Source organism: Chiroxiphia lanceolata, chromosome 1 (genome assembly GCF_009829145.1).
Source record: "Chiroxiphia lanceolata isolate bChiLan1 chromosome 1, bChiLan1.pri, whole genome shotgun sequence".
NCBI lineage: Eukaryota > Metazoa > Chordata > Aves > Passeriformes > Pipridae > Chiroxiphia > Chiroxiphia lanceolata.
Genome location: NC_045637.1, coordinates 151,836,638 through 151,861,721, shown reverse-complemented (window position 1 = coordinate 151,861,721; position 25,084 = coordinate 151,836,638).

The window sequence follows — 25,084 nt, the reverse complement described above, 5'->3', positions numbered from 1 at the left end:
AAAGCTGCCACGTGGGTTGTCACACTCACCCCACATCCTGACTATGAAGCCACTGGTGTTGCTCAGTGGGTCACCAGGGCCTGTACCTCACCATTCCTGTGCATCATCCTGACTCTCTTTTCATGGAGCACAGGTAAGGGCTGCCAGGTTGGAAGCAGGAACTAATGATCTCTGCTAGCATCAACAGCAGAAGACAAATTTTCAGTTGGTGCCTTATTTTCCCTTTCCCCACCACCCCTTTACCAGCACGGCACCAGTGCCCTTTGCTTTGTATTATACTGCATGTGGCTTTTTTTAAAAACAAAACAAAACAGGCAAATTTTACACCATCCACATGTGTAAAAATAGCAAAGGGAGCCTTGAACAGAAGCCACATTATGTTTGGAGCAGGTTCCTCCTGCCAGGTGTGACGTGATGCTCCTTTCCAAGTCTTGGCATGTTTCAGAGAGGGTTCATCCTTCCTGCAGGCACTCAGGACAGCCGGGGCCAGGAACCCAACAGCTCCACTCACACCATCCTGTGCAAACCTTGCAGGCAGCCAGGGCATGAATCACAGCCCAGGCTCAGGCTTCCGGTGGGATTGAGGCTATTTTTGTCACCTCTTGGCTAATCCAAAAGGTGGGCTGTCCTACAGCCTCTTGAGGATAAATCCCTTTGTCCAGGGCTTTCAAAGCCTTTAGGGTTTAGAATGGGTGGTTTTATTATCCCAGTAAAGGATGGGCTAAACCAGGCAGGTTTAATCACAAGCCCATCACAAGGTGACCATGGAGACCAGAAGCAGCAGAAGATATTTTCAACCTTGGGCTCACAGTTCCTAAAGCCCACATGTCCTGTGGGATGTGAGAAGCTCTCTGAGTCTGACTAGGGACACCTATGGATGCCACTGGGAGTTCAGTGGACAAAACCAGGAGATTCATCTGGCATAATTTGGACACCCACCATTCACTAGATCTCCATGGCCTGCAAAGGGAGTTGACATGATGAAATCCCACCCAGGGCATCCCTCCCTCTGCATCTGGGAGAAGCAAATGGAGGTGACAAGGAGACACCCAGACACCAGCTGGGGAGCTTGTTCCCATCCCCACGCAGGAGAACAGACTGACCCAGTGACAACACCTAAGCAGAGTCAGGTGTGAAGGAGAAAAGGAAGGAGAGGAGACACGGGTAGCAAAATACCAGAGCAAAGCTCTGGACTTTTGAGTATATGATGTACTAGGACATCTTCTAGCACTTGGGTGCATAAATATTAAATAAGCTGCAGCAAGAAGGAGAGAGATGTCTGCACTGTTGGCATCCTGGGGCAGGGAGCAGGAGCTGGGCTGTTCCATACATCCCAGCACAGCTTTGAGCCAGGCACAAAATGACCCACAGCAGCACCAACCCCTCGAGGGTTCTGCTGTCATAGGGCAGCTCTTTGACAGGGGTTGGCCCTGAGGTTTTTTTCCTGCTTGTTGTCCAGACTGAGACACTTAGCAAATCCCATGTAGCTAATTACACTCCAGTTCAATGCCTTGTAGCCTCTGGTACTGTTTCTTATGTTAATTAGCACTATCCAGCAGGGAGAACACATCCCCACCACAGCTTGCTTCCCCCTCGTCAGGAGTGAGAGATGAAGACTGCCAAAGGGAGCTCTCCTCCAAGTCCCACGGAGATGAGAGAGGGAAACACGCTCTACTGCACTGCCAGACTGGCTGCAGTCATTTTTTTTGTGGTACCAGAAGCCCCTCGTTTGGCAGGGTAGAAAATAACCCTTGTCAGGACCTTGCACCCAGCAGGGAAAGCCATGAGATGGGGTATGGTGTGGGTGGGTGGTTGCAAAAGGAACAGACACCCCTTCTCCTTGGGCCAAGTCTTCTGGCCAGGATCCCTATGGCATTGCATGCAGCAGCGTTTCCTCAGGGCTGAGTTGCTCATAGCACCTTTAGGGACCTGTCTGTGCATCAGTTTAGTCTGAATCAATCCTCTCCTGGTCCTGTGAGGGGTGGCTCAGCTGGAAGCAGCTGAAGCCCCTTGATGGCACGTGAAATCTAAGCAGCACTGACACAGGCACAGGTGAGGAACAAGCAGCCACTGAGTTTGCTGCAAAAGCATTAAACCTTGGCTCGGGAGGAAGAGACTGGAGGCAGTTGTTCTCCAGCTGGCATGATCCCAGCTGTGCCTTGGCACTGAGCACACAGCTGGTGGTATGGGGAGGGCTTGCACACAAATGCAGCTGTGAAACAGAGGTGCCTGAAGCCCTGGTGGGCTGAAGAGCAGAGTGAGAGTGGGTCTCAGCTGCAGACTCACCCGCAGTGATGTCTCCTGAATGGCCGAAAGGAGTTGGATGCACCTCATGGGGCACCTGTAGCCACCACACCTCTTCCTTTGGCCAGGAGATGGTCAGGCACAAGGGCTCAGACCTGGCTCACTTGGATGGTGGTCCCTCAGGATGGGTCTTTGGTTTCAGAGGAGAGGATGTGGGGGGAAGTGTGTGACACTGGCACCTAACCCTGTAAAGGCACAAGAGGCCTGGGGAGGCAGAGGGGACCTGTGCCAGACCTGGGAGCAGCATTGCAATGAAAGCTGGAGAGCAGCAGAGCAGAGAAATTGGTCTGGACCTCTCCTGTCCTCAGCAGCAGGACAAGAGCACCCCCAGAGTGTGACCACCAGTTCAGAAACGTCCCCTCAGTGACCCCCTGCAGCAGAGGGGAGGAGGGTCTTTCCCTCCAGACCTCTCCTCCCATGGGGGTCTGCGGGGACCTGACTATTTATACCTGCTAAAATGCAGCCAAAAAGCCCTTGGGGTCCAGCATGGAGAAAAATCCCCAGACTCCAGCCCACAGCTAATTAAAATCCACTAATAACCCACAGGCACACGGAACACAGGGAGGTGCTGGGACACCCCCTCACCACTGAAGGTGCTGGGTCCTGTGCTGGCTCCCTCTCCATCTGGTTCAAAAGCTGCAATTGTTGCCTCTCTTCACCCCACCCCAACAAATTTTTTCTTTTCTCCCTGGATTAAACAAACCCTGCGGTGTTTCCAGCGTGACTAATTCCATAATGACAGCAATATCCCTGCCTCCCGTGCAGCCCAGGAAGGTGCCAAGCGCCATTAACGTGCTGGTACACATTGCTATTGCATAATCAGCTGGATCTTCCTGGGGGGAAATGAGCTGAATTGTTATATTCCTTTTGCTGGAATAGCAGGGACCAATGGGGATTTCCACGAGAGAGAGATGGTTATAAAAGGAAAATCCATATGACACTGTCAGGAACAGCCTTGAAAAACTGCTGTTGTCTGACAAATGCCAAAAAGGATCCTGTATCTCTATCTGACACACATTCTTGGGGCTGTGAAAGCAAAGGGGCTCCTTTTCTTCAGTCCTCCCATGCTCCATACGCTGCTACTCTCACATGCTGAGCAGGTCTGTTCATTTCTTCACTCAGGGACTGAACCAACTGCAAAGGCTGCAGAAGGATTTTTTCGACAGCACTTGAGCTGAACTGAGTTGACATATGCCCCATGTATCTGTTCCTCAGCCTTGGATTCTAAAGGAAAGTCTGGGCAGCCTTGGGACCACATCTAGAGAGGCTGAGCACAGCCCTCAGACTCCTGGTGTGATCCCAGCACAATGCTCTTCCCCTTGGACATCCCCAGTGGTGATGTGATGTGGTGTGTGGCATGTGGCTGTCACATACCAAAGGAAAGGACTGGCATAAGTGTCTGTCCAATTATCTCAGAGCGATTTTGGACAAGTAACTAGGTTAAGAACTGAATTAATTATTCTGTTTTGGCAAGGAAGACGCTACACATGAAGTCTCATTACTGATGCATTGCCACGGAAATGTGTGGCAGGAGGGAGGAAATCTCACCTGCAGTACTTCCAAAGTTATTCCCTCCTTTGTGCCCGAAATTAAAAGCCAATGACTGGAAATGCAGCCGAGAAAGGCTTTAACTTCCAGCCTTTAAGTGTTGAAAACTGACACACCTGATGATGGATAGCGAAACATCTCTTTAGTTTCATTACAGTTGCCAGCAATAACAGCCTTTGTTGGCTCTGATTTCTGGGCTGGCTCTCCCAAATCAGGGGCAGGCAATTCCCCATGCCCTCCTCCAGAGATTCATTCCTCTGGGTACAGCCCTACTCTGATATTCCTGTGTACCCCTGCACTCCCTCTTCGCTCATCTGCAAGACTTCCCTGACTTGGAAGCACTAACCCCCACGCAGGATGCAGGAATGTTCCAGGCAACTCTGTTTATTATTAATGAGTTTCTATACGTGTGTAAAAGTCCCTGCAGCTCCCTGCAAAACGAACCTCCAGAGGCAGATTTTGTACTGCTTCCCTTGGCTGCCTTTCCCCTCTCTGCAGAGCACAACACAAACGGGTTTCCAGCAGCACGTAGGGGCTGACGAGCCAAGACGGGTCAGATCAGCACTTAGGGCCGTTCTTTGCTTGTGACCAGAGGTGTTTTCTAAGTGATGGCTGAGCAGTGCTTTGGAAGTGTTACGTGGATTAATTCCCACCCACCGCAGCTCATTTATAGCCTGAAGAATGGTTTTCTCACCTCAGATTTGTTTGGGAGATGGATGTTGGTTAGGACATCATCCAAGTCGATCCAACACTCACATTTAGTAAGAGCATTCCGTCTTTGCCAAATGCTTGTTGAAGAACCCTGCAATGTTTTGTAAGGGTGATTCATAGAGTCATAGAATCATGGAATGGTTTGGGTTGGAAGGAACCTTAAAGACCATCTTGTTCCAACCCCCTTACCATGGGCCAGGACACCTTTCACTATCCCAGGTTGCTCCAAGCCCTGTCCAATCTGGCCTTGAACACTTCCAGGGATGGGATGTCAACAACTTCTGTGGGCAACCTGTGCCAGGGCCTCACCACCGTCACAGGGAAGAATTTCTTCCTCATATCCAATTTAAATCTACCCTCTTTCAGCTTAAAACCCTTAAAGATTCTCCCCATCTTACAGAGAGGAGACAGTGAAATGCAGAAACGAGTAGACCAAGTGCAGAGCTGGAACTAGTGCTGAAATCACAGCTCCCAGCACAGTGCCTTTCCTGGTGATTCACGTAGGAAATGGGAGGATGAGAAGATTTTTAGCTGAATCTTCTTTCTTTCTTTCCTGGGGAAACAACGGCCTTCCCAGTTTACCACCAAAGCTTTCATTTTTTATTATTTTTCAGCTCAGCCAGGCTGGATAAATTGCCCTCCAGTGTAAGCACCAGCGCTGCCTCTGACGCTGTGCTGTCAGGCAGCTTTGATCTACAGCACAGAGTTACCCAGGGCTTTTCCTTGAAGTAATTGAGTGAAGATCTCTTAGGTTCCTCTCCCATAAAGAAATTTTCCCCAGGTTCTGGTGTGCACACACCCAAATGGCCATCAAAGTGCAGGGGACACAAGCTCTGTCTCGTGCTCCTGCCATCCACTTCCACAGCTCCTGCACTTGACTGGCACTGAGGATGTAAAATCCCAGTGGGGTGTGGACAGGTAGGTTTTACACTCTCTCACCTGTTGAAAGAGGAGAGGATGGTTAATACAGTGGTTGCCTGGACAATGTCAGGTGGCTCACACACAGACATACCCCTTCCTTCTCACAAATGGCCCATCAAAGGAAATCCTATTGGCCTCCTCGTTATTTATCATTACCGTCACTTGCTCTCCCTTGTCAGAGACTGATGACTGTTCCCAGTATTTGCCACCCCCCCATAGACTTCAAGGAATGCTATAAGGCCCTGCTGTCTCTTTGGAGAGATGCAGTCACAGAGCTGTGGGCAATTGGCCAGATTAATTCCTGATTACAGTGTAGAATATATGGCCAGTGATTTCTCAAATCCCACAATCAGCTGTTTTAGGCAGCCATAAAATATAATACTGCTCATATAATGACTAAAATCCATCTACAACACCAGGAGGATTTAGTTCCTTCTCCTAAGTTTGAGTCTCCATTCCTCTGACCTTCCTCACAGATATTTTCTTCACACTCCTTTGAGCTGAAATCTCCCTTTTTGTACCCAGAGGACCCACATGCAGCATTCAGGATGAAAACTTCCAAGCTCTCCATAAACATGTTGGAAACACTCTCCTGATTTTGAAAGCCAGGGTAAATCTCTCTTTTTTTCTGGCACATTTTTTCACCGTCTCTTGCTGACTTTGTCACACTTCATGGACATGCTTAGATGAGGAATTAATTGGTCGAGGCAGGATTGTCTGGGAAAAGTCAAGTGAGAAATGCCTTTCATAGAACATCAAGCTGGACTCAGTATTCAAGATCACAGGAGAAGTGCTGTCACAGGACACATTTTCATAGTAAGCCAAAGTTAAAAAAGTGAGGAGGAGGAACACTTGAGTGAACTGGTCTATACTGGCGAGCTCTGATGGTGGGAAATCCCTGCCAGAACCCGAAATGTCAATGCTATGGCCACCTCTGCAACCCACTCTGTGCTGCTGGCCCCCTCAGAGTCCTGAAGGAGCTAAAGCCCTTAAATCTCCCTTGGTGCCTTCTCCTAGGGGCTGCCTCTAGCAGGCAGACCTGCTCCCAAAGGATTATATCCCATATCTTTCCCCCCTGCCCCAAGCAGTGCCCTGAGCCAGCAGCTCCACAGTGCAGGAGCTGTCATTGCCCTGAGCAGCCCATGATCCTCTCGCAGGAGGGACAGTCTCCTCCAAACTGTGGCCACCTGAAGCCCCTCTCAGCACCCTGGCACTGCCTGCTCCCTATCCCCACCCCAGCCATCTGGCAGGGTGGCACCTTGCCCGCTCACAGCCACGGTGCCAGTGTCCCTAGACCCTGCTGCCAACCCGTTTTATGTCAGGTTTATATCAGGGGTCCCTTTGATCAGCCACCAAAAGCTGCTCCAGCACAGCTCCAGAGGGTTTGCATTCCCACGTGAGAACAATGCCAGTGGCAAGAGAGGCTTTCCGAGGTCTCTCCTTCCCTCTCAGCCCTTCTCTCAGCACGAAGGATTCTCACACAGAGGAGGAAACATATGCATGGTTTTCCAAGGAAGCAGAGATATGTGGCACTTTTGGACACCTCCCTCACCAGAGACTTTTCCTATCCTTTTATTCCTGTCCGTGGCGTAGAGCAAAATCTCCCTGCAAGCCTGGGTTATTTTTAGAAGGCAGCACAGCCAGAGACACATGTCACTAGCCAAAGTAAGAAGACACCAAATGGTCCTGACCTTTCTCTCCAAGGCCCCATGTCGGGCCCATGCATTGAGCAGAGTGGAGGGTGGAAGGAGGGAAGGAAGGAGTTTGTGTGTGTTTTCTTGGCCGACTGCCCTTGCCTGGGGCTTGAGTTTATATGAAGGAGATGAGGACACCACACAGGGATGAAGGTTTGTTGACCATCACAGGGTTCAGAAGCTCAACTGACAGGGTCACGGGCTTGAAAACACTTTTGAAAACCTCCCCAGCAGATCTTTTGGAAATGCTTCTCCTCATCTCACCCAGGTGCCAACCTGCACATGCACAGTGGCTCTACCTCTGTGATTTTTCTTCTGTGTTCTTATGACACAGTAGGAGATCCAGTGTGGCTCTGCATGCATCTGAGCCACTATTAAAAAAAAAAATAGCGAAATAGCGAGTGGTTGATCCCTGCTTGCAGATAGGAGCCCTGAAAAGCAGAGAAAAGGCATCACAGATTTGCTTTGCCTTTCACAGATTTGCTTTGCCTTGTGCAGACCTTGGATGTCCTTCCCTTTATTTAAATCCATTCTCACTGTGTCAAGGGGCCAATGTTTGTTTCATCACTGTTTGAAGTCACCACTCCTGAAGTCTCACCCTCTGTGACCAGATCTGCCTGGAGAACATCCTGGAAGCTGTTTGTGGGGTGGTGGTTCAGCAACCGGGGTGGCTCTGCCCCATCAGCCCCCCCTCCCTCGCTGCCTCCCATTTCTACCCCTCCAAGGGCGATTGCACAAGGTTGGGAGCCACAGCCAGGGTGGTGGATCCAGACCTGAGCTATCCAGGTCATAGAATCACAGAATATCCTGAGTTGGAAGGGATCCACAAGGATCATCCAGTCCAACTCCTGGCCTTGCACAGGACCATCCCCCAGAATCCCATCATGTGCCTGTGAGTGTTGTACAAACACTTCTTGAGCTCTGTCAGGTTTGGTGCCCTAACTCCCTGGGGAGCCTGTTCCAGTGCCCGACCACCCTTTGCCTAACATCCAACCTAAACCTCCCCTGACACAGCTCCATGCCATTCCCTCAGGTCCTATTACTGGTCAGCAGAGAGAAGAAATCAGTGCCTACCCCTCTACTTCCCCTTGTGAGGAAGCTGTGGCTGCTTTTCCAATGGATTTAGGAAACAAACCGCCCGCCATTCTCTTTCCTTCAGGTTCACAGCTGCACAGTGGCAGAGTTCCAGTTAAAGTGATGCTCCCTGGGCACGGAGCAGGGTCCTGCGGTGCCACACAAACACAAGAAAGGGAAACTCTGGCTCCCACAAACTTGCAAGATCATTTGAAGACGGGAGCAAGCAACAGGGTAACGAGATACCTGCTATGCCTTTTTCCCTGGCTTTATAACCTCTTCACCCATCCACACCAGAGAACACACAGACCACAGGAGTAGCAAAGGACTCAGACTCAACCTGCCTTTTGGATAATTAATATCAACATCCCTCTCTCAGCCCTGGCCCTGGCTTGGATGTGGGAGCCACACCAAGGAAGCCTTTAGAGTGGCTGGAGCTGCTGCAGACAATGGGAAGGCGGGATCCCTGGGAGGGCAGCAGGAGGAGAGGAGGAGTTGCCGCTCCACAACCCATCAGCTCTTCAGAGCATAAGGACGCCTTTGTTTGCTTCTCCTTCAGCCTCCTGTTACCCAGAGGGGGAGAGGCAGGAGACGGCACAAACCTGGGATTTTCAAACATTTTCTGAGTCAGATGCAGTGGGAGGGGAGGAGGAAAGCATTCCCACAGCCTGCCAGGCTGGAACAAACAGGCTGGAGAGTGTGCAGCGCTTGGCTTGGCCCGGAGCAGACATCTCAACCTGATAGACACAAGTGGCTGTGCAAACCCTTAGGGATTTGGGGGTCTACTTGGTTATATCCCACAAGATCCATTGGGCAGCACCTTGCCTGGGGGCAGCATCACCCACAGCCTCGTGTTAGTGCAGAATTGTGATGGGGGCTGGAGGTTTTCCTGCTCACAGCCAGAGATGTGCAAACCAGTCGTATTCCTGCTGGCCCAGGCACAGCCTGCCCCAAACCACCCCAACCTCAGGGCGTCTCCTTGTTGTGCTGTCCCTTCCCCAGTTCCAGCCTGTATCGAGGCTGGAGCACACAGAAAAGTTTTCCAGACCCTGGGTCTGCTCTGAAAAGTAGCATCCCCAGTAAGTTTACTCAGAGGTTTGTCAACCTGGGGATTTTTTTTCTCCCCAAGTTGTTTTAGACAGAAGTTTTAAATTACAGCGTCTCCCCCCACCCTCTTCCTTTTCCTCCTGTGCAGTTGTTGTATGGGACTGGAATTACCTGAATGTTGGGATTTCATCCAAATGTCAGGAGGAAGAAGGCAAAAATGCCATTAATTATCTCCAATTGCTTTTATTTATCAGGAATAAAGGAGCAACTGAAAGCTAAACAGACCTGTGGGCAAGTATGTTCAAAGGGGCTGCTATCATTTAATGGGTGAAGTGATAAGGAGCTTTAGCATGAGGTTGAATTTAAGGTGAAGCTGGCAGAGAGCTCCACGACTCTTTTCCCAGGTCAGAAGGAAAAGCTGAAGACAACTGAGCTACTTTGGCTAAACTCCATCAAATATTGCAACGACTGTTTTTAACTTGCAGGCAGCTTGAAGGCAGAAAAGCAGCTCCAAACCTGAAGGAAAGGATCTCGTGCCTGAAATCTTGCCTGATTTTTTCCAACTGTATCATCTAGTCTAATAAAAGACAGTAACGCCTCCTCCCAACCTTGCCTTGCTCAGAGCCTGAAAACACCAGAGCTTCAACAATGCTCCTGTAACAAAGGGAATGAGTCATTCATCAAAGCATGCATTTGGAAAAAAAAAAATCTGCATATTCATTTATTCTGGTATTTAGCTAAAAAGATCTGGTTTACCTGTAGAAAATTATATTAAAAAAAAAAATTTAAAAATGTACGAAAAACCAAAAACCCAACCCGTGACTTCTTGAAATTCAAAGTCTGGGTGAAAAGGGCTAAAAGATATATTTGGGCATGAATAACATAATTTTCCAGCCATAAGCAGAATAGTGGAAACAAAGGACCTGCTGAAGGATTACAGCTAGAGCAAGCTCTGGGGAAATCATTTCAACAGACAGATGGATGTAAGGACACCCAAATGTCAGGAAATGGCACCCGAAAACCGACAGTATCCAGATTTCCTGAGCATGCCGGGCAATGAGGAACCTGCTGCAATTTCATACCACAAATACGGATCATCTGCATATAAAAAAAGAAAGCCAAGTGTCTTGAGACATTTTCTGGAGTGACAGAGACGTGCTGACCACAAGGTGGGCATGCTGTCAGCTGCAGAAGTTTAGCAACGCTCCAAAACCCCTTTTAAAAATGGTTTTAATAGATATGGCCTCTATTCTGCAAGGAAAGCGGAATCTGTGGCTTCAAAGATGTTTTCCTGGATCTTTATAAAGCTTTTTTTTAAAGTGAGATCTGTACTGATTTGTACCTCAACACTGTGGGGATGCTCCCAGGACCAGCAGAGCCTGGAATTGCAGCAGCGCAGAAAGTTCCTACTGCAGGATGAGGCTGCTGCTGCCTGAACAAGGTGTCTTTGCCCCAGCACCTGAAGAATAGTGGGGGTTTGGTAGCTTCAGTGAATCTTAATTGCACCCGTCCAAAAGCAGTGACCTCAGCTCTGCTAACCATAAAACACCGCTCGCTGCTTGGGCTTAATGGTGTGTGGCCTGCCAAGGAATCCTTTCTCTCCCTTTCAGAGACAATCTGTGGGAATTTATTGGCTTTTTAAAGCTGTCTGATCCTTCACTGAAGGAAACTAATGGAATATCAATGACACCAGGTATTTGTCACAAGTATCATTTATGGAGGAAATATGGGTCTGGCTCAGGAGGGCTCTCCTGCACACGGTTAACCGATTCCACACTCAGGTCCAGGCAGCAGCTGGGATCAAACCCAGGCTTCTCTGCAGCTGCAGGCTTATCAGCCACTACCAAACACAGAAAAGCAAAGAGCATTCCTAATTCAGTTAACTAATTCAATTTAAAACCCCAATGAGGACAAGGCAGCTTGAATTTTCATGGGAGGTTGAATATAGGACAACACCTTCGCAGCAGGAAGGAAGAGTCTTTGGTTGATTTTAAGCACCTTTTCAAAATAACAGGTCAAAAAAAGTAATTTAAAAAAGATGAAAATAATACTTTTCCCCCTTTTTATTGGCATCTCCATTTTTTTTTCAGCTCTGACTTTTCACTCAACTACACCCTGGTTGGTGAAAGGTCTGCTCTTTCTTCGTCTTTTTATTCTGACAGGTTGAGTCACCTAAGAGAAATGCTGTCTCAGAAGTGCTGTGATAGATTTGAGGCTTCAGTTTTTAAGAGAAAAAAAATGCTTTATACGCACACCATATGTTTATGGGATCATCTAACCCCTGTGGAGGACCTGAGCCTGCTGTGTCAAGGTCTCACCCCACAGGGCAGCATCAGTGATCAGTCCCCAATGCTGAGATGTGCAAACATCCAACACTCAAACTCTGGGCTTTCGGGCACAAATCTGCTTTCAGGTTTTCTCACCAGCCTTAAATCCAGTCTGGGTTCTCAAAAGCCTGCAAAGGACTGTGCCCTGTGACATAGGGGAAAAACTGCTCTTAAAAACATGAAATGTGCCAGAAAGGAATAAGCAACATGGCTCATTCCTCAAATTTTTTGGAGCATGGTTTGAATAACAGAGGGTATGGTGGCAAAGGGAAAAAAGGGCCACTTTTGTACTCAAAGACTGCAGAAATGTTTAAGTACCCGAAGCTTCGTGTTAAATTAGTGCAAAACATGGTGATTTGCTGCAGGGTTTGAATTTCAGCTACTGCAAACCTCTCTCAGGGGAGAAGTGAAAGGGAAAGTGCAGGTCCTGAGCCTGAAAACAGTGAATAAATTAAGCCCGGGATCCTTTAACCCCAGGAGTGTGTCAGGAGAAGCCTCCATAGGAAGGCAGCGGGAATTTCCCGCAGAGCTTTGACAGCACAATTAACAGCGGGGCTTGATCGGGCAGGGAACGGGAGCGGGAGCGAACGTAGCCGGGGGGGAGATTATTTGTTGGCTCGTGTGCCACTGAGCTGCAAGAGCCTCTGGCGCTTATATTCTCTTAGACCTCACTTAAACCATGGTGTTCTGTCCCCGACTTCAACCCTCGGGTTGGTGCATCTCTGGCACCGCTCACATCCATCCCCCAGCCCGCGGGGAACTGCTCCTGTCGTGCCTGGTGAGCTCCCGGTGCTTGTCCGGTGCTGTGATGGGAGCAGGGATGGCCCGACATCTCCGACTCCCTTAATTCCTCCGTTCCTTTAAAAGTTCTCAGGAACGAGCCATAGACCCCCAAATTACGGCAAAAAGAGGGTTCAAAATGTAATTTTTTTTTTTTTCCTGGGGTCAAATGCTGTGACTGTGGATTTTACGGAGTGATCCCTAAATCCAAGCCCAGCAGTGCTGCAGGTTCACATGTGAGCTGTCACCAGGTCTGCCTGCAGTACGTGCTGGCAGCTCCTGGAACAGAGAGCAAGAGAGGGAGGGAGAGAGCGAGCAGGAGGGAGACGTGCTGCAGATACTTGCACATTAGAACATCACATGAACATGTTTAGTATTTTTCCAGAGGAAAATATCATCCAAGAGGTATAATTATATCTTAGGTTCCCCTTTTTTTTCTCTTTTTTTTTTTTTTTCAGGGCTTTTTAAGCAGTTGTTTTGCTTCATTCTTCTCCTTTTTCTATTTTCGAATTACAGCATTTGCAGAAACAGGAGGAGGAGGACAGTTAACACAAGAGAGAAGCCACGGGTGCTTGAGAGGGAGAGAGATTGCTGCTGTTTCTTGTCATTCCTGGAAGTGTTCAAGGCAAGGTTGGATAGGGATCTGAGAAACCTGGTCTAGTGGAAAGTGTCACTGCACATGGCAGGGGGTTTTGAACTGGATGATCTTTAAGGTCCCTTCCAACCCAAACTGTTCTAGGATTCTATAATTCAAAAGCAGATAAATTTAGGCCTTATTCTGCAAACTGACTCCCCCATGGTAACTCACAAAGGGACTCTTGCTTGATGATCTGTCAAAAGACAAGACCTTGGAAAGAGACAACCTCTCCACATTCCCACCATCCCAACATGTCCACAGCTCAAAATTTCCCCGGGAAACATCCACAAGAAGTTGATTGTAGCAACTCAGAGAAATCCATCCTGACTGGTGAGATGTTCACCCACAGTCACCTTCGGTGGTGTTCACCCTCTTCCCAGCCACCACTCAGAACCATTTTGTGCTGCTCCACTGGCTCAAGGCCACAGCTGGATGGCAGCAGCCCATCCATCTGATGCCAGAGGAGCTGGGAACACAGCATGTTTTCACAAACAGAAGTGCTCAAAGGCATCTAAGATACCACACTCCTTCTAGGCTGTCATCACAGTAACAGGGGGCTTCCCAAAAATAATCAACAATAGGATTATGAGCCACTCACTTGTCACACTGCAATTAGCAGCTACTCAACATTTTGGCTGATAAATTAAATACCCAGTAGGCACTGGTAGTGGGGGTTTCAGAAGGGAGTTTTGCATGATGCACCTTGTCCTTGGTCACCTGTGGGGATCTGTGGTGTGTGGAGGAGAGATTCCCTTCCCAATGTCAGGATTCTTTCTATCCTGAAGCATAAGATCTCATAGCAGAGAATCATGAAAGCTATTATAGGTCATGAAGTCATTGAGGTATAAAAACCACTATTTACTGTTTGAGATCCCAGCTCTAGTCATTGCCTCCTGTGGCACAGACGCCTTCCAAGTAGGAATTTCTCACTGTTTATTCTCCAGGCATGGAGGGGGTGATGTTTTCAGCAATGTTTTTGTTGCTCATCTGACAGTGTTAACCTCTTCAGTGAGGACATGCACCCATCTACCAATCCTAGAGGGATGTCATTGACTGAAATTAGCTTTGAACTTCAGGATTTGTCAAACTGCAATTTTGCTAAATACTCTAGTGGTGGCAAAGTGACAGTCCCAACATAGCTAATGCCATGACCCATTGGCTTCAAAGCAGTGTGAGCAGAGCCCTTGGTCCCTTCAACTCCTCAGGATTTGCATCTACTGAGATATATGTCATAATCATTTTTTATTTTTTTAGCAGGATACTTCTTTTTCACATTTGCTGAGAATTTTAAGCTGAGCCTGGATCACATTTTCAAAATTTCTTCCATATTTACAAGGCTTGGAAGCCCTTTTTTATGTCTGCACTTACTTCACCAACGATCAGAGTCAGCACCAAGTTTGGGGATGGGGAACACAAGGACCATGTATTTCATGTCTCACAATAAAATCGGGCAAGACAGCAGCACAAATAAGTTGCAGGGCTGCAGAAAGGACACGGAGAAAGGTCTTCTCATGCTGTTCTGTAGAGGAGAAGGAGCCCAGTGAGTGCAGTGCTTTGGGGGCCCAATCTAGCTGGACTGAGGGCTGAAAGGGCACGATGCCACTTGGTCCAGAAAATATTTAGTAGAATCAGATCTCCCGGTCCTTCCTGTACAGACACCTTGTGCCATCACACAGGATGGTGCTCAGAGCTTTGAGAAGCCACCAGAAGAAAATTCCACTGATCTTAGCTCATAAGGTGTTTAGTCCTACTCCTAAATCCACACGCCAGTGTCAGGCACTGTAAATCGCTGGAAGATCCCAGCCCAGATGCCCAGCAAAGAGATGCTGTTTCCTTGTATATAGACAGCCATTCTCAAAATGACACCACTGAAGCACACCTGGTTGATGAGCACTTGTGGTGAATTGAACCTCCACTGCCCTCCTGTTTTCTCTACAAATGTCCCATTAGGACCTAAGCCAACAGTCACAGTCAAGAATGCAAAGACAATTATGCACTGGAATTTAAACAAACCATTAATTATCAAGATACTCTGGCAGATGATGGCTCCAACAATGCTTATTACAAGAACCTTCATCGAGTTATCTGCTCTTTCATGTAAGCAGAGGTAACGATCTCCACTGAGATGAGAAAAATAATTAAAACCCATATAATAAGATGTTTTATTAATGACACGCACGTCTCCATCGCTCTAAGGAAATTGGGCAATCCGTTCCTACACCACAGCTCTCCATCAAGGGTTTATATTTACCATCACTTTAATAGGGACTTGCTAAAGTGCTCTCTCATTCCCTTGGGTTGGTTTGAAGGAGGAGGGGACAGAGGAAGGATTTATTTATTAATGGCACCCATTGAGGACCAGTCCTGTGGCACAGTGCAGGGTAAAAGAGGAATAGAAAAAAGCCTTGCAAAGAGAGTCCCTGCTTAGCTCATAAGCCTGTTTTAAAAGAAGGGCTTCAGCAATGTAATGACAAAATGCAAAGTACTTGAAAAAGTTTTCTGTAGGAAAAATACTTCCTCCAAAAAAAAAAAAAAAACCAGGTCGGTTTCCCTCTACAAATCTAGGTCTGACCTCAGCTGAGCTGGTATCAAAGGTCTTCAGCAGGAGCAGGAGCAGATCCAAGGGGGAATTTGCAAGGTTTGGTGAACCTGTGTTCAGTGACAGGCCTGCAGAGCACAGCCCTGGGACATGAAACTTACTTTCACTGCCCTTCATAGAAAGCATGAGGTTGACATGTCTGAAAACTGAGGTCCTGTCTCGATCTCTGACCAAACCCTCCACAAGACAAGCTTTTCTGGCCTGCTCTGTCAGCTCCCCTCGGTGCTGCCTCGAGGACAGGAGCACACAGCAGCATCCGCTCCTCCCGCCCTCAGCCTGGCACCGATGGTGGAGTCACCAAGGACGTGACTCACCAAGATGCTGAGCACCTTCCCTCTTCCCACTGAGCTCTTATTTACTTAATCACCACAGATTAAAGCCTGTCTAATTAAGGACAGGCGTTAGATCTGATGGGGACTCGGTTCCTGTGCTGTTCACACACTCTCTGGCTGGGCAAGCCCAATGTCCCCCACCTCGTTTCAGGTTTTGAAACGGAAATCTTTTCTTCCTTTCCCAACAGAAGTTCGGAGTGTGCATTTCACCTAAAAGAAGAGGGTATAAATTAACCTATACAAAGTACTTTAGGTACCAGAAATATTTTAGAGGAAACTTTTTCTCTGCCACATGTGTTTACACCCATGGGCTGGGTTCCAGCAGGGATTCAGAAGCTTATGAGTGGGCTGAAGAAAGAAAAAAATACTGCTATGAGGGATACAGAAGGAAGCTCACTTGTCACAGGCTCCAGCATGACCATAGCTCTGCATGGAGACCAGAGGGGACCAAGAGCCTTCTCTGTAAGGACTGCATTGCTCTGCTAAGCTGAGCTTTACTGCAGGCACAGCCCCAAGTGACGTGGCACTGAAATCAGTCCTGCCTCTTCCACATATTGCTGCGTAGTCTTGAGTAAGTCACTTAACCTCCCTCAGATGCACACTGTACAGCTAGGGAGGTATGGATACTCCCTTTCTGCCATCTTTTGGATGATGGGATCGTCAGGTGTGGCCACATTTCTGACATTTGAATAAATAATAACAGCAATATTTGGTTTCTCTAAGGCACTTAGCACAAGCAGATCTTGAAGTGTTTTCTAAAAGATGTAAAATTTTATTATTCTTGGTTGGTAAATAGGGCCTTAACCCTGGCAGGAGTGTCTAGAGATGACCACAGCACCTTTCCTTTGTGTTGTCTTTGAAATTCAGTCAGTAACTGAAGTGCCTCATGGGATCACCCACCTGTGGTTCCTGACTCTCATTTATCAGTGCACATTCACATCTCCCTGACCTCCAGGAGAGCTGTGTGCCTGCTTAGTTTACAAACAGGCTTCAGAAGGCATTTGCTGGGCTGGCTCACTGGAGAAGCTCAAGTTTCACTTCCCAAAATGATGAAGCACTTGTTTAACAGTTGTTCAGGTTCAATTGGATGGTGCCACGATTTAACCCCACCAAGGCTGCACTACGAGAAAAGACAAAAAAGACAAAGTAATTGAGGACTAGTGTGATCAGGGCCTTTTTTTTTTTTTAATTATTATTATTGAAACATGATTAAGTCCAACAGAAGACTGGGATAAACCAGGGGGTGTGCAGCACACTGAGCATCACAGCTGCCCACCCTGTCACTGTCATCGCGTGGCCAACACGGCGTTGAAGATGCGCAAAGGGTCTCCTGCTGTCATAGGTCACAACACGATGTGCCAAGGGCTTCCCACGGGTCTCACAGCTCCCTTCCAGCACAGGTTGGGTTTGTAGGAGGCAGAGTAACCAGCAGTGTCAGCTCTCTATTGAGAGAAGAGACTCCTGCAAGGTCAGGCTGGGAAACAGGGTGCTGAGAGCACCGTCTGTGCTGCCAACGCAGCAACGCCGAGGGAGGGAGAAGTGGTCTGTCAGCTGGGAAGAACACGAGCCCAAGGCCAAAAGCAAGGATATCTGCCCAAGAGGATGCAGGAACTCTCCCCCTCAGCAGACCATGCAGGCTCACAGCCCCCAGCAGCTGGCGATTTGGGCGATGCAGACACCCAGTACCAGCAGTGCCCTGAGCCCTGTGCAGGGAGCTGCACACAGAGGTGGCCACGGTGGCAGCAGGGACATTTGTCCCTCCCCAAAGCCCATCATCCCACAAGTGCTACAGAGAGGCCCCAGATTTGTGGGTGCCTCATTGGGATGCCAGGCCATGCTAAACCCACATCCTTTCAAAGCAGGGAAGGGAACAGCAGGGAGTGCATGTCTGCATGTGACCTGGGTGAGTCTGCAGGCACAAATTACACACTTTACAAGTGACATTTGCTGTCATGGGGGGAGGTTGGAGCGAGGCTGTTTAAAATTCAACTGAACTCTGCCCGGAAAGAGAATTGCAAGTGGTCTTCTGTTCTTTTTCACTCCCCAGGGTAACAGTACGGTGTTTCTAGGAAGGAAATCCCTCTCCTGCTCCCAGATTTGGCAGTGGGTTTTGCCCCAGGGGTGGGATTCAGTGAGTAGTAGTGCCTTAGAACTCTTTTCTGGGGTGTAGTTCAAGTCTTTCTCTTGTTTCCAGCATCAAGAGACCTCTCTATCACTCATCCTCAAATCCTACTGGCCTCAGGTATCCTATATGACTATCTTTTTAGCATCTCTCCGGTGGGATATGAGGCCAAGATCATGACCAGTGAGATTAGTCATGATGTCTGGACCTACTCTGAAGGAGATGAGACCACCTGCCAGCCACACAATTACCTCTGGCCCTCCCTCTTCTGAACTCTGCCATCACCTATTCTAAGCCATTGAGCAGTTTCAAAGGGGCAGACAGAGAAGACTCATTGTCCTACTCCAAAATCTGGGATAGAATAACACATTCGGAAGAAAGTAGTCAGAATGCTTCAAGAAAGGCATCTATTCAAGCAGTTGTCAAAATTCAGAGTTGCTTCTACCAGGAGACCTTGTTGTAGGATCAAGATCTCTGTGGTGCAATTCCATCCACTGAGAAAGTCCTTTTCTATTTTTTCTAGAAATGGTGAAAAAAAACTGAACTTTTTTTCTGAATTCACAGCTCCAATTCATTTTCTAGATAACTCAAGACACGAAAGCCAAATGAATTATTGCTCTCCTTCTCTCTGTTTCCTCAGAAAATGCTAACAGCATTCCTGTGACTACAACCATTGGATATTCTCTCTCCAGTTTTCTGGTCTTTCTGACTCTCTTTGTACACACACACACACTTTGATACACAGTTAAACTCTCCCATTCAGGAGTGGCTTGCACATCACTTTGCTGTGATTTGTTGTAGATGGCTGTGCCACGATGGTGTTATTAAGTCAGTTATCTCATAACACAAAATTACTTAATAATTTGCTCCATTTGTCCTCATTGACGGAAACAATGTGCTCAACCATGTGTTATCTCAGTTCTTAAGGATTTGAAGCAATCCTTCAAGGCCTTGAGCAGCCCCAGCTCTTTATTTTATCAATGGGAAGATCAGAATATGTGACTCACTGCAGTGCTGAAGGATCCTTCAATTTACTAAAGAGAAGCAGAACATAAACTGAACCAGGCAAATTCAGATGAGACTATTACCAGTCACAGGGAAAAATCTGTCAGAGGAAGTGGTGGACTATCTATCTCTTGAAGGTACAATTCTTCTGATTAATGTCTGTATCTACAGGGAAAAGCCAACACTCGCTCCTATCGTGCTGTGCTCCTTTTCGACCCTGTAGAGATCTAGTCTGTGTGGCCAGGAGAACCAAAGGGTAATTCTTGTCTTCCCAGAGGACACATCCAAAACTGGGTAGATGAATCATTCCCTTGGAGTTCACCTTTCCTACCACCTATGGTAAAGGGAGCTGGGAGTGGCCATGTTAGATATAACTATATTATAAATGTTGGTTAGGAGAGATGAACTCAAATTTTGGTGGTCAGCTCAGTTTCCAAACTCAGTACCCAGTGCTCTTTGGATGTGTTGGGTATCTGCACACATATCTGCTGGCAGACATGATAAAAGTCCCATGGAGACCTTCATCTCTCCAGAATTTGATGTTATCCAGACTTGAACCTCCTTTAAGTCCTTTGTTATGTCTGCCACTGCAGATGCCACAGGTATCCATGGTATATATGCTGGTCTGGAATAGGCTGGGGCACCTCACAAATTAGAAGATGACAATGCTTAGAAAACTGAGTCTCTCCTAATGCAGCCAACAGAGTTGTTCTTCTGGCCAAATGAATCCCTCCCTGGGGTCTCTTGACTGGATTGACAGGCACCCTTTGCTCATGTGGACACCACTCTGCAGACATGGAATTCTCTGAGCTGAACTCTACCCTTCATATCATGCAGGGAGCTCATCTCCGTTGTCAACACATCTCTATCCCACACTTCTTGAGGATCTTGGGGGTATCTCGCCCAGCTTTCAGCAGCTGGTCTGAGAGGGAGGGAGCCTGTAGGCCTGCATCATTTCCTGCCAGATTCGTGTGGATGCCTCACATTCTCACAGCATCTCAAAAAAACCCACCCGCTACACCTCCATTTAGGCAACTGAACAGTGCCCTGTATGTTTCCCAGGAACAGATGCCTTGCTCAAGAACGCATTGCTGGACACATTGCAGGAATATGGGGGAGGACTTGTGTGGCCTGTGTATAAAACTGCTCAGACTCAAAGAGTTTGTTTCTGGCCATAAAGTTTCTAAACGCTCCTTACCTCTTGTCCAGGATGTTTGCTTTGCTCAGGTCATTGGTGTAGGCAAGACACTTTCTCCGTGCTTTATCACAGGATCTAAAAGGGTGAATGATTTATGTGAATTATCAGTGTTTATTCTATCAATGGGAACACTCCATGAAGTTAAAATATAGTCAAACAAGATGCATTAGGACAGAAAACCACAAGCTGCATTTCATGCATGGCCATAAACAAGCTCAGTTTATCAGAAAAAGAGGTCAAAATGTGTCAGGGGCCAGAGCACACTCTTGATTACACAGCGCTGAGCCCACAGCCAACGTGACTACTGGCCTCTTTTCTAAGGAGCAAGTTATAATATGTGTTGGTATGTGTGAAACAAGGAATTTGAGGTGCTCATTAAGAAAGAAAAGAAACGGAAAACTATGAAAAGGAAAGTAGCCTTACTAGTATTTCCAGTGTTGAATCATTGGCATTCAGGGCTGTGGCCAGGTTAGGGCAAGATGACATCTAATTTGGGTGCCCAACGTTGACAAATCCAACCAGGGAAAATTGCTAATCCTCTTCCCTTGGAAGCCGAGGGGGAGCAGGGTTAGAGCTGCAAGGGATTCCTTTTCTCCACCCTCCCCAGGAAATCCATCCCCCTTTCAAGCTCCCCACTTCACCCTGGCCCAATCCCAGCACTCTGCTCCCAGCCCCATGGCCTGTCTTCAGCCCATAAAGGCTGCTCTTAAGATGTTCAACCCCTCCTTTCCCAGCAGAGAGAGAAAATCCTGGTTGTTTGGAAACCCATGACAATATTCTCAGAGAGTGCAGGGAAAGTAGAAGAGGGATTCAGCATTTTCACCATCTTGCTGTGTACGAGCCCTTACTGGTGCAGACTGGGAGCAAACTCTGGCCTCTCCCACCAGCAGTGCTTTCCCTATAAAAATAGGAGTTTCCAACAGAACAAGTTTTCCCTAAATGTTCCTGGCAGGCATTTCACCTCTCTGTGGGCAAACCTGCTACTGGTCCCTCCACTAAAACCACAGCAAACAAGGTCTGGAGAACAAAACTCGAGATGACAGGGAGAGTCTCAAATAAAAAGGAAGGAAGGAACAACAAAACCCACAGCAGATGCATAATCAAGTGAACCAAAAAGCTTGCCCATGCTACCAACCACTGGGTGACAAATCTGCCCATCTGGGATGCGAGAGCAGAGAAAGTGGCTCAGCAAACCATGCAGGGGCTGGAATTCAGCTGCCTACGATGAGTCACTGGGGCCAGGACTTGAATTTGGGCTGTCTGGGAGTGGAGAGGGTAATCCAGTGCTGCCTGAAGTGCTGTGTTCTCTGGGGAGATTCCTGTCACCTGGCTGGTCCAGCACTAGAGGGTAACAGTGAGTCAGTCGGGCTGCTGGGCCACATGGCTGGGACAGGTCTTGCTGGTGGAGATGGAGGGCTGGAAGTGGTGATCCCAGGGAGATCAGAGCAGGTAAGAGCAAATGAAGGGGCAGGTTGCACTCCCCCCGCTGGCCTTGCTATAGGGTTCTTGTGGGGCTGGGTTGCAGCAAGGACAGAGCAGTGGGTGTGCTGGGGGGTGTCCCTGTGCACTGGTGGAAGAAGAAATGAGGTGGCATCGGAAATAGGTCACTGAGCATTGAGGGGGCACAGGGTTGTGGGGCAGGAGCCCAGGGAAGGGGATAAGGAGCCTGATGGAAGGTGCTGTCTGCCCTACACAGGATGATTTTGAGCAAAAAGCCAACTCCCTGCTTTGGTTCTGGGTGCAGAGCATGAGGTGCATCCACAGAACTCCACGTGTTACTCTCAAAGCCCGGGTTGCTCGTCTTTAGCAGCCAAACTACACACTTTTGAACACACAATGTAACAGAAGCCCGGAGTAAAGTGTAAACCCACAGCTTGCTGCTGCTTCAGTTCAGCACCTCATCTTCTGGACATGGACAAGCAGAGCCCTGGCAGCCACCTGAGCTGCCCGTGATGGTAGGAGCCAGACCTGTGCCCGTGTCAGCTGGCATCGAGCTCGAGACCTGATGTGCATGCAGAGCACAGAGCAGAGCAGCTCTTCTTACACAGTGCTTGTATTCCCAGAGGGGCTGTGCCCAGTCACACATCACCCGGTAGAGTTGTAGTGAATTATTTTTCCCTTAAAGCTACAATATTGTTTGAATCTTTAATCACAATTGTAAAGGCTAGGAGAAAGTTCTCTAGCAACTGAAGTTGGGTATCTAGTGGTTAGAAAGGAAGAGCAGTCAGGACTCCTGGGTCCCATTTTCAAATCTCCCACTGACTCTTCGAGTGACCTTGAAGAAGTCAATTAATTTCTGTCATTTTCCAGACAGGTAAAAATGAGGAAATAATTCTTCTCTAGTTCGCTGGGGGATTGTGAGTGTTAATTGTTTGCAGGGCACTTTTCTCTCTCCAGATGAGAAGTAAAGGACTTTTTCTATAGCATGGCTGGAGGAAGGCTGAAGCTTGGCATGGAAAGCCACGAACACTTCAGGATTGAGGCTGCAGTGCTCAGGGGGCACATCTGCCTTTGCTGCAAGGAGCCAAAATCCTGCATCCCATGCCCTGTACAAATGGATAGAAACCTTCCAGCAGCACTCTGCACCTGGGGGTCCAGCTCTCCCCACAGCTGCCCCAAGGTCACCCTGCCCCAGCCTTTCGTCAACTCTGGAGGCTGATGTGTCCTTGCAGTTGTGTTGTGGAGACAGAGGCAATGAACAGGAATCAGCTGCCTCCATCCAGAGCCACTCAAACACGTCCATCTCACATCCCCTCAGGCTCCCAGCTTTGGCACGTTTGCTGATCCTCACCAGCAACGTGCTGATACCTCACGAACGGGGATGCATCACCAGCTGCCAGCCTCTCAGGATCCAGCCACAGCTATGAAGTTCCATCTGGGCTATCAGCTGCTTCATGGAGCCTACCAAAAAATCCTTTAGGGACTTAGCTTTGTTCTGGAAGTGGATATTCTCACAAGTAGAATGAGGTGATCCTTCTTCTGGGGTGATCTGTTGAGGTCAGCTGTGTCAGGCCACGCCAGCCTGCCCTGGTGTGCAAACGATTCCTGTAGGGAGGGATCTCCAAGTTTATAAAAGTGTGTAAGTTTATTTTTGCCTTGAAGGGAAGCTTGCCAGTGCCCTGCCTGCAGAGCTGATCACTGCACAGGTTTCCCTGGGCAGAAGAGAGGATGAGGAGCTGCCACCCGGGAAGCCCAACCAAATTAACCTACTTACCAGGCTGCTCTCCTCTCTGCTCTAGGAGAGTGGCTGTTTGTTTGCTCTAGGCCATTTCTGTGCAGGCAGTAACCAGAGATGAGCAAAACTCAGAAAATTTCTGCTCCCATGGGAAATTTCAGCCTTTCAGAGGTCAGTCTGCATCCCAAATCAGGCCAGTTCAGCAAAATGAAATTCTGGTTGAACTCACTTGAAGCAGTCGGTTTCTCCCTAGTGAAAAAGTAGAATCTGGAGAAAGAAGAGGGGGAGGGAAACGAGGGAGATTTTCTTTTACTTACAGGAAACTTCCTTTTATGAGAAATTGTATTTTTCACTTGTTCCAGTCCCAAACTGCTCCAGAACTAATGCCAGGAATTCCCTCATCTATTTATACTGTTTTGCTGTCTGGGTCTTATTGTACCTGGCATTTGCTGTGACATATGACTGTGTTGCAAATAATACCAGGAACATTTACCTTGTGGAAGTATCATGGAGGGAAGGTTTCCAAGGGCCTTTTGTCAACCTGCTGCCACCACCCCGCAGGGACGCCCAAACTCTGCCAGCAAGGGTCCAAAGCCCTGTGGCTTTTTGAACGCTGCAGCTGCAACAGTGTGGGTGTATTTTGGGGGGGATAAATCCTCTTTCTGGTGAAAAAAAAAGCAGCAACACTGTGAATTTCTGTCAGTTTTGCCAAGTGAATTCATTTAGAATTAAAAAACATAAGTTGCTTGAGATGGATTTCACTATGAAATGTCTCTTTGTTCAGCAATTTCCTTTCACTGTGTTTTTCTTCTTAACGTGAAAAATGCTTAAAAGTGAACTGAAATGTTTTCTCCGGGATGGAGAGAAACTTTTTCATTAGATCAGGAACAATACAGACATATGTAATTATCCTTCAGCATCACCAGTAAAACAAAACATCTCTTACTCACTTCCTCATAATCGAAAGCGTCAGGGGACACTCTGCTAAAACTGAAGCCGTTTGCAACTGGCTTGAATCCAAACAAATAACTCTTAACTGAAAGTCTTGCTTTTACACAAGGAGCCATGAAAACATCACCATAATGAAGATCTGTCAGAGCTTACTTTGGGGGACAACAGCCAAGCAGTGGTTCTGTATCTGAGCTCATCAACACCACTGTAATTGCAAGGAAAATCAGCCCCGTGGATTGCTGTTTCCTTGGTATTAAGTTGATGTCAGTGTGAGACAGACCAGATCTGGGATGAAGTTCGGCTGATTGCATGTAAATGTCTAAATTTGAGTTCCCTTTGCAGTCACAGGAATCTAGTTATGACAGCCTGTGGTGTCTGGGGAACAACTCACTGAAAGAGGTGTCAAAAACAGTTTGGCTAAACCACACCTCAAAAATACTTATGTGACTGCTGCAAAAACAGCCCAGCTCTGATGGAGACACTGAGGGTGTAGATGTGAAGGAAGGAATGCAGGTGCCTAGATACAGTAGTTATATCATACAGATGCCCTAGTGTATCTCACCTGGCTTCTAGCTGCTACTCTAGAAGGACTCAGGTCTTGTACAGGTCCCATCTCCTACCTGCCAGCCTCATGGCTCTGCTAACACGGGGCATCTAAA